The sequence below is a fragment of the Ursus americanus genome, chromosome 26 (genome assembly GCF_024610735.1).
Source record: "Ursus americanus isolate L20-20 chromosome 26, mUrsAme1.1.p, whole genome shotgun sequence".
In the NCBI taxonomy this organism is placed as follows: Eukaryota; Metazoa; Chordata; class Mammalia; order Carnivora; family Ursidae; genus Ursus; species Ursus americanus.
In genome coordinates this window covers 2600001-2615143 of record NC_142152.1, presented here as the reverse complement: position 1 = coordinate 2615143, position 15143 = coordinate 2600001, and positions in this window count along the sequence as shown.

Here is a 15143-nt window from a genome sequence, read left to right as displayed (position 1 = left end):
AGAAGTTCGAATGGCTCTGTACTGGAGGAAGGAGAATTTGGAGTTTAGGACTTGGTGTGGGGGATCATCTGGATGTGGAGTGTGTAGAAGGGAGGGGTCAGGGGACGGTGTTAGCCTGAAGCGTCTCTGCACAGAGTGGCTAGTGTGAAATCTTGGTGGAGGGGAGGCCGCCAGAGATGTCTAATTTCAATTTAAAATCACTTGAAATCCCAAATTAAAAATACCTCCTCTTTGGAATAAACAAAGATTCGTAAGCTAGGACTTAAACTATATGAATCACAAAAGAAAAACTGATAGATTTGACTTCATCAAGATTAACTTTTGCTCATCAAAAGACCACAGTAAGAAAATGAATAAACAAGCCACAGAGTGGGTGCAGAGATTTGAACCTCTATGAGACCCAGAACAAGAGTTCAAGGCAGACTTGTCCGGATCTCAAGGGGGTAGGAAGATCCCTGCTACCATGGGGGTTGTATTAAGAAGAGCCTTCACAGGCCATTCTGATATGGCTCGCTGGGTTTAGATAAGTATTTGAAAACCTTGTATCAGAACTTGAAGGATTTTTTTGGATAAACTCTCAGTGTCTGTTATGTTATATTCACCAGTAAGATCCAGGGTGACGCCAGTCCAGTCATTAAATTCCTTTGTTCTTGCTCTTTGTGAAGGCTCACACAAGCATATCCTCTCTCTCCCCACCTCCTCTTCTTACTGCTGTCTTGCTTTCTATTCCTCTGTACTTCCTTCCTCTTATTTTCTACTTATAACTTTTTTCCCTTTATGGACTTCAGTATTATTTTGTGTAAAGCATTTCTCTGTTGGTAAAAGGATCACTAATTATGCAAGAATAAAAACTAAGATTGGTTTTATAATATATAGCTTTTTAATTTTTATACTCCTCTCCAAAAGTAAAATCCAGAGTTCAAACAATTCGTTTATAAGGCGGCACTAATCAGAGTGGATTGGCTCCAGATTTTACTGAGGTATCACCTGAAAAAAAAAAAAACTAACCAAAAGGTCTAGCTAATTTACGACTGAGAGTCTTGAATCAATTCACACAAAGAACACAAGCTGTCCTCATGGTGTTCTCCTGTTGCTGCCTCTCAGCTTGTAGTGTTTCCTAGTACATACACCATGTGATGTTGCCCCAAGCACCCACAAGTGCAGAGCAAACTCACTGACACGTGCGGAAGAGAACGGTAAGTATTGTTTTTGTGTTTCTTCTGTTGTTATTTGTTTTAAGTCTGAACTTGGTAAAACTAAAAACCCATAATCAATTTTGAGACAGACATAAAAATCTGCAATTCTCTCTCTAGAGAGAGCAAAAATAGGCAGCTTCCAATGCAAGAAATAGCTGTGGTTATGTGGAAACCTTTGACTCTCAGTTTCTCTTTCCATCCTTTCCAGGGCTCCAAGAGCAGCTTACAATCATGGAGACAAGGTCTTCGAGAACTTGTTTTAAGGGGGGTTATTTTGGGGAAAGGGTAATTTAAAAAAAAATCATGGCTGGTTTGTTTAGAATTTGCTCATGCAAAATACACGTGCATTTGCCCTCCACGATGCACAAAGGATTCCTGTTATAAACTTCCTTCATACCAGGGAAGAGAATTGGTCTACTGGCAAATTTATCAAGGGATTTCTCCGCTTAAGTACTATTTGTCTGTGAAATCTTTTGCAGATGGGGAAATTATTTTAGTCCACTCTGATGTCCTCCAGATTTGTTAAAAAAAAAAAAAAAGAAGAAGGAGAAGAAGAAGAAACTGGACCTATGAGTTGTTAAACATGCCAGGATCTAATTAGACACACTCTCTAGATATTTCGAGAGAAGCTGTGATATCCCATTGATGTCAACCACCCTTACTTAAAAATAAAAATAAAGATGTCCCAAATAATCCAGTGATTTTGGGCAGCAAACAGGAAAAGAAAAGAAGAAGAAGGAAAGAAGGAAGGAAGGGAAGGAGGGAGGGAGGAAGTGGAGGAGGAAGGAAGGAAGAAATAAGGAAGGAAGAGAAGGAAGTGAGGAAATGTGGAAGGGAAGGAGCTCTCTCACACTTAGGAAAGAGAAATTTTGCTAGAGAGTGAAATCCGTTCATCTGCCACCAGAAGCATCAGTTTTCAGCACATGGGTCACTGCTTCTGAATAGCGTGGCAGCTGTGTGCCGTACATGCTGTTGACAAGGAAAGATTCTGCTTTGAAACCTCCGGTTGGTGTCATATCACTAGGAAATCAACCGACCTGGAAGGCCAAAGGCGTCATTTGTCTTTAAAGACTAGATGAACCACGGAGGGAAAGGTGAGCTCCCTAGCCTGCAACGCTAAGTTATGTTAAGAAAAGAAGAGCTTGACCCACATTCCCACACGCTCAGCAGGAACTTGATCGCCATGGCAGGTTCCATGTTGGTGAAACGCAGGAATGGCAGTGACGTAGAACATGTGGCTTGAGTCCTCTTTCCATTTCAGTGCAAGCTCCTAGAGGGTAGAGCACACACCTCTGTCCCGGCCATGGATAATGATAACTAGAGTGCCAAGAAGAAAGTCGAGGCCCTGGGTTAAGTAAGGCGTCAAGGTCAGGTAAGGAGATAAAGAGAGGCAAAGCAGGACTTAAATCCAAGTCATCTGACTATAGGTTCTTAACCGTTATTTACATTACCTCCCACCGTAGGGAGGGGCAGTATTAGGAGCATTAGGAGTACTTGTTATTGATTGTTTCCAGTTTCAAGAGTTCTTTCCATGATCCCTTAGTCACCTTTTCTTACTTTACTCCCACCCTCAAGTGGTATTGCAGAGAAAGACACAGATGTCCCCACAGATTAGACAAAGAAAGAATAAATAAATGCTGGTCTCCCTAGTACCAGCCGCTTTTTACTGTAACGAAAGCCTGACGCTCTGAAAAGGAATACAAGGATGGACTGGGAGGGGTAGGTAGAAGGAGCAGAAATGGGACCATCAGGGTACAGGATACAGGACGCATTTTTCTGTTTACCAAGGAATTTCTGGTTTGGTTTTATTTTGGCAGCTCTTCTGTGCTTCTTTTAAAGTAGAGAAAAGAAGATGTGAAGCAGAGCTGCAGAAAACTCCAAAGCGATTGGAAATAGCCAGGGGTCTAAGAGATTTCAGCCAATAGGACAGAGGGAGAGAGGGTCATTATTTATGCGCGCCCAAGCTCTTGGGGGGAAATCTGCTCTGCGTCTCTGATTCCATATGGCTAGCTTTCCAGCCCACAAAGATGAATGAATACAATGATGTGTCAGAATATGAACCATTGTGGAATTAACCGAAAGAAACATTTTTTTCTTTCTCACTGTAGTGTGTATTCTGCTCTCGAGGGAATGCATCTACTATCTATTAGATATTCACAGAGGTGAACAGATTGTTATGATGGGTTGCAAAGTACAAAGGTTACAGGCCACCAAACATAAGGCCTAAATACACTGACATCAGAAACCTCGTGGAAGGGAGTGCTAAGCCGGGAAAGGACAACAGCTGGGGAGAGTGTCCCCAGGGCAGGAATCAGATGTGCCACTAGCAGCCCTGAGTTGTCATCTTTTCAGTCTGCACCTGTCTCTTCTTCTGGACTCCAACCCCCCATTCTCAGTCCCTTTTCCATCTCCCAAATCAACCTTTGGAGTTCAATAAAGAGATATTGGCAGTTTTAATAGCTCATTGAAACTCATCATGCCCAGTCTTATAGACTTGACTTTTTCTAGTCATTTTCAAGAAATCTTTTACTAATCTATTTCTACCTCATTTATTTCAGCAATGTCAGCAATGATTTGTTACACACGTGTTTAGTTAGAGTTTCCGTAGAGAAACATTCTGGGGCAAATCAGGGTAGCCAGTGCCCAAACCCTAGAACCAAAGTAGGACTTCTTCCAAGAGAATAACTGGGCAAAAAAAAAAAAATCTTTGTGAGTATGGAATCAAACTGTTCTTCCACAGTAATATGCAAAATCAAATTGAAGTTTAGAAAGCAGTTTTTTTGTGATTGATTTAATTGTGTATTCAAGCATTATTCAGTAGTCCTGAAAATGATGTTTTTCATAGGCCGTCTTTGTCATGATGCCAATTTTGTATTTTTTCTGCAACATTTGTGTAAATATAAGAAACCTAATAAGAAGGGGTGCCTGGGTGGCGCAGTCGTTAGGCGTCTGCCTTCAGCTCAGGGCGTGATCCCGGTGTTCTCGGATCGAGCCCCACATCAGGCTCCTCTGCTGGCAGCCTGCTTCTTCCTCTCCCACTCCCCCTGCTGTGTTCCCTCTCTCGCTGGCTGTCTCTCTCTATCAAACAAATAAATAAAAAATCTTTAAAAAAAAAAAAAAGAAAGAAACCTAATAGGAAAAGTGAGATTAACTGAAGGTTTTGAGTTAATTCCTTTATGGACTTCCTTCCCGTGTCATAAACTGGTAACAGAGTACGGGTGGTCTGAAAACCACAAGTATAAGCTGAACCTGTGTTTTACAAATTGATTCGGTGAGTGTCAACAAGCATTTTTTTAAAAGTGAAAAAAAAGAAAGAATGGAATAGAAAATATCAGAGTTTATCACTGATTATCACAATAATTTAAGTATTTTTCCAGAAGTGTTTGCTTTAGTTGAGCATGTGTGTGTTGGCTTTTAATCTGTTTATTTCTATGGGTCTCATAAAAACTTTTTTTTTGGAAAACTACTGACCAGACAGACAACAGAGAAAATAGAAGCTCCTGTTAGATTGAGAGAGGTTGGTTGATTCAGAATGCTGAAAAGCAAGCTAAGGAGCTTGACTTTCTGTAGAAGCCACTCTGCCTTCTTAAGCATATATTTAAAAATGATATGGTAAAGGTGAAGTTTTTGTAATAGTTTGGCAGGGGTATGAGTGATTGCTTGGGAGCAGGGACAGATACAGTGACGGAACTCTCACTGACATTTCTTAGAACAGACACCAATCCTTGCTGATATTGGATAGCTCGCAGAAGGGCTGGGAAGGTTAGAGGACCAGGCTGAGGAAATGAACGGATATTGGATAGCTCGCAGAAGGGCTGGGAAGGTTAGAGGACCAGGCTGAGGAAATGAATGGAGCTGCAGGGGCCGAGGCAGCCAGGGCCACAGCTGCAATTAGCCCCACAGAGCTGGTTGGTGAGGATGCTGTCTGCGCAGCAGCCAGGTGCTGGGCACTGAAGCTGGAGCTCACCTGGCGGGTGAAGGTCTCCTGCGTGGCACTGAAGACACCCAACAGTGGCACTGCTGCCCCTGTGTCCACAGCAAAAACTTCTCCACTGCTTCCATCCCCTGTGCATCCTCGTCTCAGATGAAGCATCTGGGTTGGGTACTTCTGACTGGCCAAACTTGGGGCAGACACCTGAGCTCTGGCTGCGGGAGAGGCTGGGAGACATCATCTGCCCTTTCTGGCTCCTGCAGAAGGAGGTTGGTTCTGCCTCTAATGATCCCGAACCCAGTTCCGGTGTGTGGTGGTAGCCCCCACACACTGCCGGGCAGCTCAGACACCGGCTGGGTGTGCTACAGTTCAACTCAATGCTGACACTATCTGTTCAGGGAGAGTGAAGATCCCACAGGTTAAGGGCTCCGTCCTTCAAGACTGTTCTCCACATCAGATGCCAACCGCCAAGTCCAGGTTGTTACCTGTGCTTCTCACCAACTGGCTATACGTCAGAAGGTCTCACAACTGCCTCCTTGGGTTCAATTAACTTGCTAGAGGGACTCACAGAACTCAAAGAAAGATTTTATGTACTAAGTTATTGGTTTATTCTAAAAAGAACATAACTCAGAAATAGCCGATAGATGAGATACATAGGGCAAGATATGGAGAAAATAACTCTCCCTGAATCTCTACTTGTTCACCAACCAGGAAGCTCCCATCCTTGTTGAGTTTTTATGGAGGCTTTATTACATAAGGATGACTTGCATAAACCACTGGCCATTGGTGATTGATTCAACCTCCAACCCTTCTCCCTTTCTTGGAGCTTCGGGTGGGACTGAAAGTTCCAACCCCCTAATCACATGGTGGAGTCCCCTGGCAACCAGCCCCCATCCTTTGGTTATCTAGGGGCCTTCCAAAAATCACCTCATTAACATAACAAAAGATACCTTTATATTCCCACCACTTAGGAAATTCCAAGGGTTTTAAAAGCTCTGCCAGAAAATGAAACAAAGACCAAATCTATATATCTTACTATAAATCACAATATCACAACCTCCCATCAAGAGTCACACAATGGAGAATTCTCTAAAGAGAGAAGAGGAGTTGGTTAATCATGGTCTAGCTAGATGATGGCAGTACTCCAGCTAAGGGTGATGAGGGCTTTGGAGTAGGACGCTGACAAAGAAAAGAGGCCCAAAGAACTAACCCAAGAGATCAGTGAAAGAAGAAACAAACAGACTTGGTGACAGATGATTAACAATGGGGAATGGAGAAAGCTAATACCAGGCTTCTGTCCTGGAGGAAATGAAGAGAGGTTGGTACAGCTGGCAGATATAAGAACTGAGGAAAGAAGAAACTGAAAAATGGTTGTGAAGCTATATTAATGACCATAGGATTTTATCATTCTTGGAGATAATGGCCATGACAAAGAAAACTCCTCAGCTAGTTCTGTTCTTTGAGATCATGTGTAAGACTCATTACATAATTATAACATTGTCTTCGTGGCTCTACTATGTATTGTCACTGGTGGTCTGATACTCCTGTGGACTCAGAATTTCCCAAACCAGTGTTCTCATTTAGCCTGGTAGCCTGCATCCTACACTCTTTCAATATGTATTTTTACATGCATTTTGAAGACTCAAACTAGAAAGAACCTTCAAGAATGCTTTATTTCTTTAAAATTGTAACACTTAGTGTCTACATGAATCACAATTTCCCATTGAGATTCAGCGTGTTAAAAGACTCAGGAACATATTTATAATGCAAACGCAGAAGCACAGATAAACCCTGGATAATCTATATGGCAATGACTGCCCATGCTTTCCTCTCCCCAGATGAGAAAGTGTCAGCCATCACTCTCAGCTCCAGTGCCCTTCATTCTCCCCATTTGGGATAGGACCCGAATTCCATATCCATGCATCCAGTTGATGTGTGCCCTGGCTCATTTGCCTCTTACGTCGCCTACAAATTCTAAGTACTCTAGACCTTGCAGTTTGGAAAGTGCAGTGATTAGGTTATTAAGAGAATATGAAAAGACCAAACAAGAGAGGTGCTCAAATCAGTTTGTAGCAGTTCACATCTATAAGAATGGACTGAAAACCACAGGAAGTCCTCCAGCATTACTTCCCTGGTGTCTCCTCTCCTAATTACTCTTTCCCACCTCCTTTTATATGCAGAGCTTACTTAGGCGTTTCAAATTTCCTTGCTTTTAAGATGAAAGCCAGATATTGAAGTCTCCCTCGTAATTCTGAAGCTCTTATTTCCTGTCTGGCATCATGGTCTCTCGATGCTTCCAAATTTACACTCTTTTCCTTGTATTTCAGACAAAGAAACTAGGAAAGTGTAAATGGATTGTGTCTAATGAGAATTAGGTGAAAATCAAGAGACGTAGGGTGAGGCAGATTTCTTCCAGTTCTGGAATAATATGAAAGAAGACCAAAAACCAATGCTTTGAATGAGTTTAGAATGAGTGTCAACCAATTCTTCCTTATCATGATTTTTTAAATCATACAAAACAAGTCACTCCAGACTCCAGTTTTACCTTCCTCTTAAACTAGTGCTTACTGATTCTTTTTTTGTTTTGTTTTGTTTTGTTTAGATTTATTTATTTGAAAGAGAGAGAGCATGAGCAGGGGGGAGAGGGAGAAGCGGACTACCTGCTGAGCAGAGAGCCTGATGGGGGGCTCGATCCCAGGACCCTGAGATCATGACCTGAGCCAAATGCAGATGCCCAACCAAATGAGCCACCCAGGCACCCCATGCTTGCTGATTCTTGTCATCAACAGGGATTGGTGATTGGAGATTATATTCTTAAATTCTACCTACCTAAATCAAAGGAAAGATAAAATAGGGTGGGTGAAAAACAAAACAGCACCACAGCTGCATTTTGTGTGATTCAATAGTCAAGAAATTGGGATATATAGTGAAAAACACTTAGCATCTTTACCTGGAATCTTCTCCACCTCCTCCCCCAGGCCACGCCCCTTCATTGAGTTCATTCCTATTCATCTGGGTCTTAGATTTCAGCTCAAAGGCCATTTCATTGGGGAAGCTGTGCCTGGCACCCTAGACCAGATGAAGTCCCCTTTTATCTTCTTTATATAACACTCAAGTTTGTACCCAGAGATCTGCTTTCCCACTACACATGAGGGCAGGAGTATATCTTTTCAGTTTGTTTTTTTGTTCTAGTATCTTGCACAGCTTTGGCACATAGTAATTACTCAGTAACTAATCAATTAATTGATTAACAATCATTTATGAGTCAGGAGTTCTGGGTTCTAATCCTAACCGTGCTTCTAAGCTTGGAGGAATTTTCTTGTGACCTTGGAAAAATTGTCTTCATCTTGTTGGTCTTGATTTCTTCATCTATAAAAGTGAAGATTCGGGGCTGGCTAATATCTTAGGAACTTCTCCATATTTCATGGTCCAGAAAAGTTCTTTAAGAAAAATTTGATGGTAAATTCTTAATGATAGGCAAGGGTAGGATGCCATTTCACCAGTGCAGGCATATTATCAGGATAGGCAAACTGGTTATTCTGAGCTGGGGGAGAATGCTTATTTTGAGATATTGGTAGATTTCCTGAATTCCTTAGGTTTTCAGGTTTTGGGAGAGTCAAACTTAGATAAATTGCTGAGAACAGGGCTGGGAGAGGGTTGGGGGTCAGAATATCTATTAAGGACAACTGAAAAGACAGGAAAAGCGGTGGGGATAATAAGGAAATATTTTTACCTACATATATACGTATGTATTCTGCCCTACTTGAATGGCTGGTGGTAAATCCTTTTGAAAAGTGAAATGTATATGCTGAAATAATTTATAAATTCAGTTTTCGTCTAATGATATTCTGAAAGCCCTGTCCAACCACACTTTGACCGATCTGCATGCTTCTGTGCATCAAATTCCTCCTTCCACAACCTCAGAGCCAGTTTTGTTTTTTTTTTTTTAAGAAATATACCCTGGTTGAGGGGGAAGACTGAGCTCCACATGGGGCCCAACCTGGGAATGAATTTCTGCATCTAATGATAACCGGAAGGAAATATCCTGTGCTAATATTTGAAAATGAGACAGAAGGCTTTTGTGACACTTTTGCCAATGTCTTTCATAAAATGTTTGTCTAAAAGAGCAACTGCAACCCAACCATCTCTGAACTGTATTTCGTTTTCCTTTAGGACATTTATCATTCTGTTACTTCCTTTGCTCTGCTTTAATCTCATGGGAGTTTTCATTAAAAAACCTGATCTGAAGAGCAGAAGCCATGTCAGTGTTATGAATGGGGACAGGTTTCTGATAGCATCTCCTTTCGGTCTGGGAGGAGATGTCTGCTGAACTCAGATGCTAGATGAGACGCAACCTGGAGCTGCAAAACGCCCGTGGGAGGAGCAGAAGGTGTAAGTGGCTGCTGACCTGCCATTGCACCAGCACTCGGGTCTGGCAGCTCAGACCTGGAGGCCAGCGCCCAGCGAGAGGGACAAGAGAGAACAGGAGGACCATGGGGGCTGCTGCCCTCAAGAATCAATGGCTAAGGTACAGCACAGGAACTATAGTTAACAATACTGGATTGTATATGTGAGGATGCTGAGAGAGGAGAAGTTCTCATTACAAGAGAAATATTTGTGACTGTGTGGTGACAGATGTTAACTAGATTTATTGTGGTGATCATTTTGCAATATATACAGATATTGAATCATTACGTTGCACACCTGAAACTAATATGTCAATTATATCTCAATAAAAATCTTTTATAACAGTAATACAGGTAATACTATTGTCCCTGAAAACTTTTCTATAGATCGTGTTTCATAAGCTAATAAATTTTCTAATGATTACATGAGAATCGGGTACTCAAAAAAAAGTAATTCGGTGCTAATAAAATAGCCTTCTAAAATAAGAATTTAGAAGGGAATCAGGGCCATTCACTGAGAGAGGAAGGAGGGGACAGCCCAGAATCTACCATTCCAGGCTTCCTCTTGTGTCTTGCCCTTGGTGGTACAGTGTAGCTTCTTCCTGGCTACTAGCAACCTTCAAGGCCAAGGCAGAGATTTCAGTTCAAGATGTCCAAAGCTGCTGCTTCTGGCCCCTCCTCATCACTATTAGATTTCTCTTCTCCTCTCCCAGCAGGATTCAAGTGAGAGGTAGAGATAGGCTGATACAGCCAAACAATAATAGTGTTTGTCTAAGTTCTCGACCAGGCAATGTGCTGAGTGCTCTCCATACACTGCCTCTTTAATCGTTAATTCTTTTAAACTGAGACACAGGACGCCTGGGTGGCTCAGTCAGTTAAGCATCTGCCTTTGGCTCAGGTCTTGATCCCAGCGTCCTGGGATCGAGTCCCACATTGGGCTCCCTGCTCAGCAGGGAACCTGCTTCTCCCTCTGCCTGTAGCTCCCCCTGCTTGTGCCCTCTCTCTCTCTCTGACAAATAAATAAATAAAATCTTTAAAATTGTTTAAAAAAATAAACTGAAGCACAGAGTAGTTAAATAACTTAGTCCAAAAAAAAATAAATAAATAAAATAAATAACTTAGTCAAAGTCTCTGGTTGGCCAATAGTAGACCAGGATTTGAACCCAGGATATAGGACTTCAAAGTCTACACCTTAAAACCACATTATCCAATGACTGTAAACATCTACCCAAGACACTTAACAAATCACGTACAATTGACCCTTGAACAGCACAGGGTGAGGGGCACCAACCCCCACACAGTCGAAAATCCATGTGTAACTTTTAACTCCTCCAAAACTTAACTACTAGAGCCTACTGTTGACCTGAAGTCTTACTGATAACATAACAGTCTATTAACACATATTTTGCATGTTTTAAGTATTATATACTGTATTCTTACAATAAAGTAAGCTAGAGAAAAGAAAATGTTATTAAGAAAATCATAAGAAAGAGAGACAGTTCCAACCTGTGGTATTCAAGGGTCAACTATTTTATAGATGGATTAATGGGCCTGTGGTCCTTGATCAGACCCTATGGTTGACATAGTAAAGATTAGACTCAGTAGTCCCTGTCTTTACATAATTTATGTAATTTATATTACCATATCTTATCACCAAGATTCTCCCTTTAATTTTGGAAATACTGAAAAAAAAAATGGGAAAATGGGAAATCATTCATTCAAGATCAATGATCAATCGGACTTATGAATGAAGTCAGGTCTTATGAGATTCCTGCCATACAAAAACCTTTGTTGTTTCTATGACTCATGTTTGCAAATTTATGAAATAGGGATGAGGAAGTCCTGAAGTTTGGAGCATGAATGTGAAAGATCTGTGGTCTGGGAGTCAAAGAGATCTGAGTCTTAGACTAGCTCTATGTGTGCTCAGCCACTCTGGGGCTTTGAGCAAGACTCTTGGAACTGGTACTCAGCTTTCTCATCTGAAAATTGAGGTGTTATTAGATCAGTGGTTCTCTCTGGTGACACCTTCGAATCACCTGGGGAGCTACTAAAACTAGAAATGCCCCCATCCCAACCTAGGAGAGACTGATTGAATTTGTCTGGAGTGAGACCTAGACCTTCATAATTTTTCTAAGTTGTTGAGGTGATGCTGCTGTGCAGCCATGTTGAGGGCCACCACCCTGTCTCAGGTAGTATCCTATTTTTCTGGCAGACCTGGATTTCTAGGAGTCAGTGCTTCTGTCGCTAAGCCAGGAGACAGGTAATTTCCATGGTCTCAGAAGCCAGAAGCGCAGAAGGTTGAAACTAGTTCTAGAAGTGCCACCAAGTCTGGTCCAATTTGAGGACTGGAAGATGTCTGCGTAAAGTAGTCTTTTCATTCTTTCTAAACTTTATAAAGAAGTTAGATAAAAATCCCTAGAATATTGTAGTTTTTAGGCTGTTTTGGCAAACCAAGAAGTGCAATGTTAAGAGCAGAGCTAAAGGTTGAATGTACTTCACAGTGAAAGCTATGAAAGAGCCCGAACAGGAGAGTGGGGACAAGTATTTGCTTTATAAATATATGGCCTCAAAGTCTTTCTTGGTGAGTCATTCTTTGAGTTAAAATTTTTGAAAAATTCCAAGTATTTTCTTAGAAAAAGGAGGTAGAGGGACAGGTCGGGAATAATGTGAATACCTTAAGTCAGTGGTATACTGGTAAGTGTTTAACAACAGGCTCTCAATAATAATAATAATACTGCTCTAATTTGTAGCCAATATCTCTGGTGTAAATATTCCTACCACTGCTGATTTCAAGCTACCAACCTGATGTCACTGAATGTAGAGTTGGAAGGAGATACACACAGCTGGCTCTTGTAAACAATTATAAAGTGCTCTGATACACCACTGCTTATGTCCATAAAACAGCAGAGTGTGAATGGATTGATCCGATTGACTCTCTCTGTGATTGAAACCTCTGAGCAGCTTTCTAAAAGCTCCAGATTGACAAAAGGGGTAACCAAGGGAGTGTGGAGGTCAGGAAGAAAACAGGAAGGATATTACCTAACCAGTTGTCACTCATTCAGTAAGTGTTCATAAGTAGCTATTATCTGTGAGCTTCTTGGACGTGTGTGTGGTTAGGGTAGGATAGTGGTCCACACAGGTAGAAAGAGAGTCTATTCTTCCCTTCCATTGGCTTACAATCTGGTTTTTCCCAGAGCCAACTACTGAATCTTGGACAGTGCTAATAGTGGTGGAAGGGGATCCTTTACCCAGCTTTTTATAGTGAGGAAACACTAAGTGGATCATTTATAGTAGGAGGGAGATTTGGTGGGCAGGGCTGCTGTCTTTGTCTAATGATTAGACAACCATTAACAGCACGTGATTGTCTTGCTGTTAATGTTTACGGGAAAGGAGCAGCAATCAATAATCTTAAGAGGAGGAGGAAAAGTAGAACCTCCCAAATGGCATTGCACCTTTCTTACGGAAGCACTCTGCCGCCATATTGCAATTGATCATTCTGTTCAAACTTCTTTGGGACAGCCACTCTTGTTTTTCGGGGGGAGAACACTTTAGGCCAGCTGTTAAAAATTATTTGAAGAGAATCTTGGTCCAAAACTTCTGTCTTGAATCAATAGGAAAGCTAGATAGCTTAAATGACAGTGCCCTGCAATACCCACTGCTCAAACAGACAAGAAGTCTTATTTCCAGGCCATGCCAGACCACTGAACTGTGTGTTCATTCATTCATCTGTTCATTCATTAATTCATCAAATGTTTCCTGAGGGTCTTCTTAGTGTCAGGCTCTGTAGTAGGAACGGGAGCTCCAACAGAGAACAAGAGAGCTGTATTCACTTCCCTCGTTATGCTTAAAACCAACTGGAAAGAATAAGTTAGTAAACCAATGATTACCAAATGGAGGTGCTAAGAGGAAAACAAGGAGCTAAACAAGGAAATAAAGGAAAATATTGGAAACCTAGTCTCTCATCGGGTATTCAGGAAAGTTCTGAGTAGATTACATTTCAATATAGGCATGAGACAGAGGAACCAGCCATGCGAGATGTGGGTTGAAGGGCATGTGGAACCCTGAAGAGTAGGCTGAGGGAGATGTCTAGGTGGAGGAAATCACATGAGCAAGGACCTAACGCAGGGAAAAGCTTGGTGTGTTCAAAGCTAAAAATAAGGCCACACAAATCTGGAAAGACAGAGAGTAGATTAGTGGTTACCTTAGGCTGGAGAAGTTGGGGGGAAATGGGAAGTGATTGCTAGTGGGTACCAGATTTGGGGGGAATGTTCCACATTTGATTGTGGTGATGATTATACAATTCTGTAGTTTTACGAAAAAAACATTAAATTGTATACTTTAAATTGGTGAGTGGCACGATGTGTGACTTATAACTCAAGCTGGTGTTTTTTCTTTTTAAAAAAGCTGAATATTTGCAGTCTATTGAGCAAGAGTGGTGAAGTAAATAGATAAAGTTGGAAATTCTCAGGCATGCCCACATCAGTTGTGACCGAGGGCCCTGGTAGCAAAGTTGGGCTTTATTCCAGGCACAAGAGAAGTCATCACATTGGTTGCCATACAGGTGGAAAGAGAAGGCAAGGGTGGAAGGAGAGAGCACTTAGAAAAATAACAAACTGAGGGCTTCAGAGGGGAGGGGGCTGGGGGAATGGGATAGGCCGGTGATGGGTAGTAAGGAGAGCACGTATTGCATGGTGCACTGGGTGTTATATGCAACTAATGAATCAACGAACTTTGCATCAGAAACCAGGGATGTACTGTATGGTGACTAACATAATATGAAGAAATATTATTATAAAAAAAGAAAAATATTGCAATAATCTAGGTGGGAAATGATGGTTAAGATGTAAGTGGGTGTGCAGAGAAGTGGGGATTCAGAATACAGTTTGGAGGGTGCAGTTGCTAGGAATTGGTGAAGCACTGAATGTGGAGCATGAGGGGAAACAGTACGTCAAGGAGAACACCTCTACTTCGTGTTCTTTCCCACCTGCAGCTTCCAGATTCTGAGGCAGAAGATGCAAGGAAGCAGAGCCTGTGGCCATCCAGACCAGGTCTTACCACCCAAACATATTCAGCAATTTTTACTTAAAACACAATCGGGACGCCTGGGTGGCTCAGTCAGTTAAGCTTCTGCCTTCAGCTCAGGTCATGATCCCAGGGTCTGGGATCGAGCCCCACATCGGGCTCCTTGCTCAGCAGGTAGCCTGCTTCTCCCTCTGCCTGCTTCTCCCCTTGCTTGTGCTCTCTTTCTCTCTCCCTCCCTCTGACAAATAAATAAATAAAATCTTAAAAAAATATAATCTTCTCTGGGGCAGGGACAAATGGTGAATACTGTGCCGTTTCTACTGAATGCCCTTCCCTCAGCTCACGTGTACCCCTTCCGTCCCCCGTCTGGATCTGTCCCAGTGGGCATAGGAAGGAACCCTGCAGGGGGGCAAGAGTCCACTCTCAGAACTTGCAATCATGTGGCTCTGGGGCTGCAAGGGACCCCAAAATCCCCACAGCCCTTGCTGTGTCTTACAAACTGTAGAGGATCTCTTCATTTTACTTAAGTTGTGTTAGAAAAAGAAACTGGGCGAAGGAAGGAGGAAGGAGAGCCCAGTAAACACATAT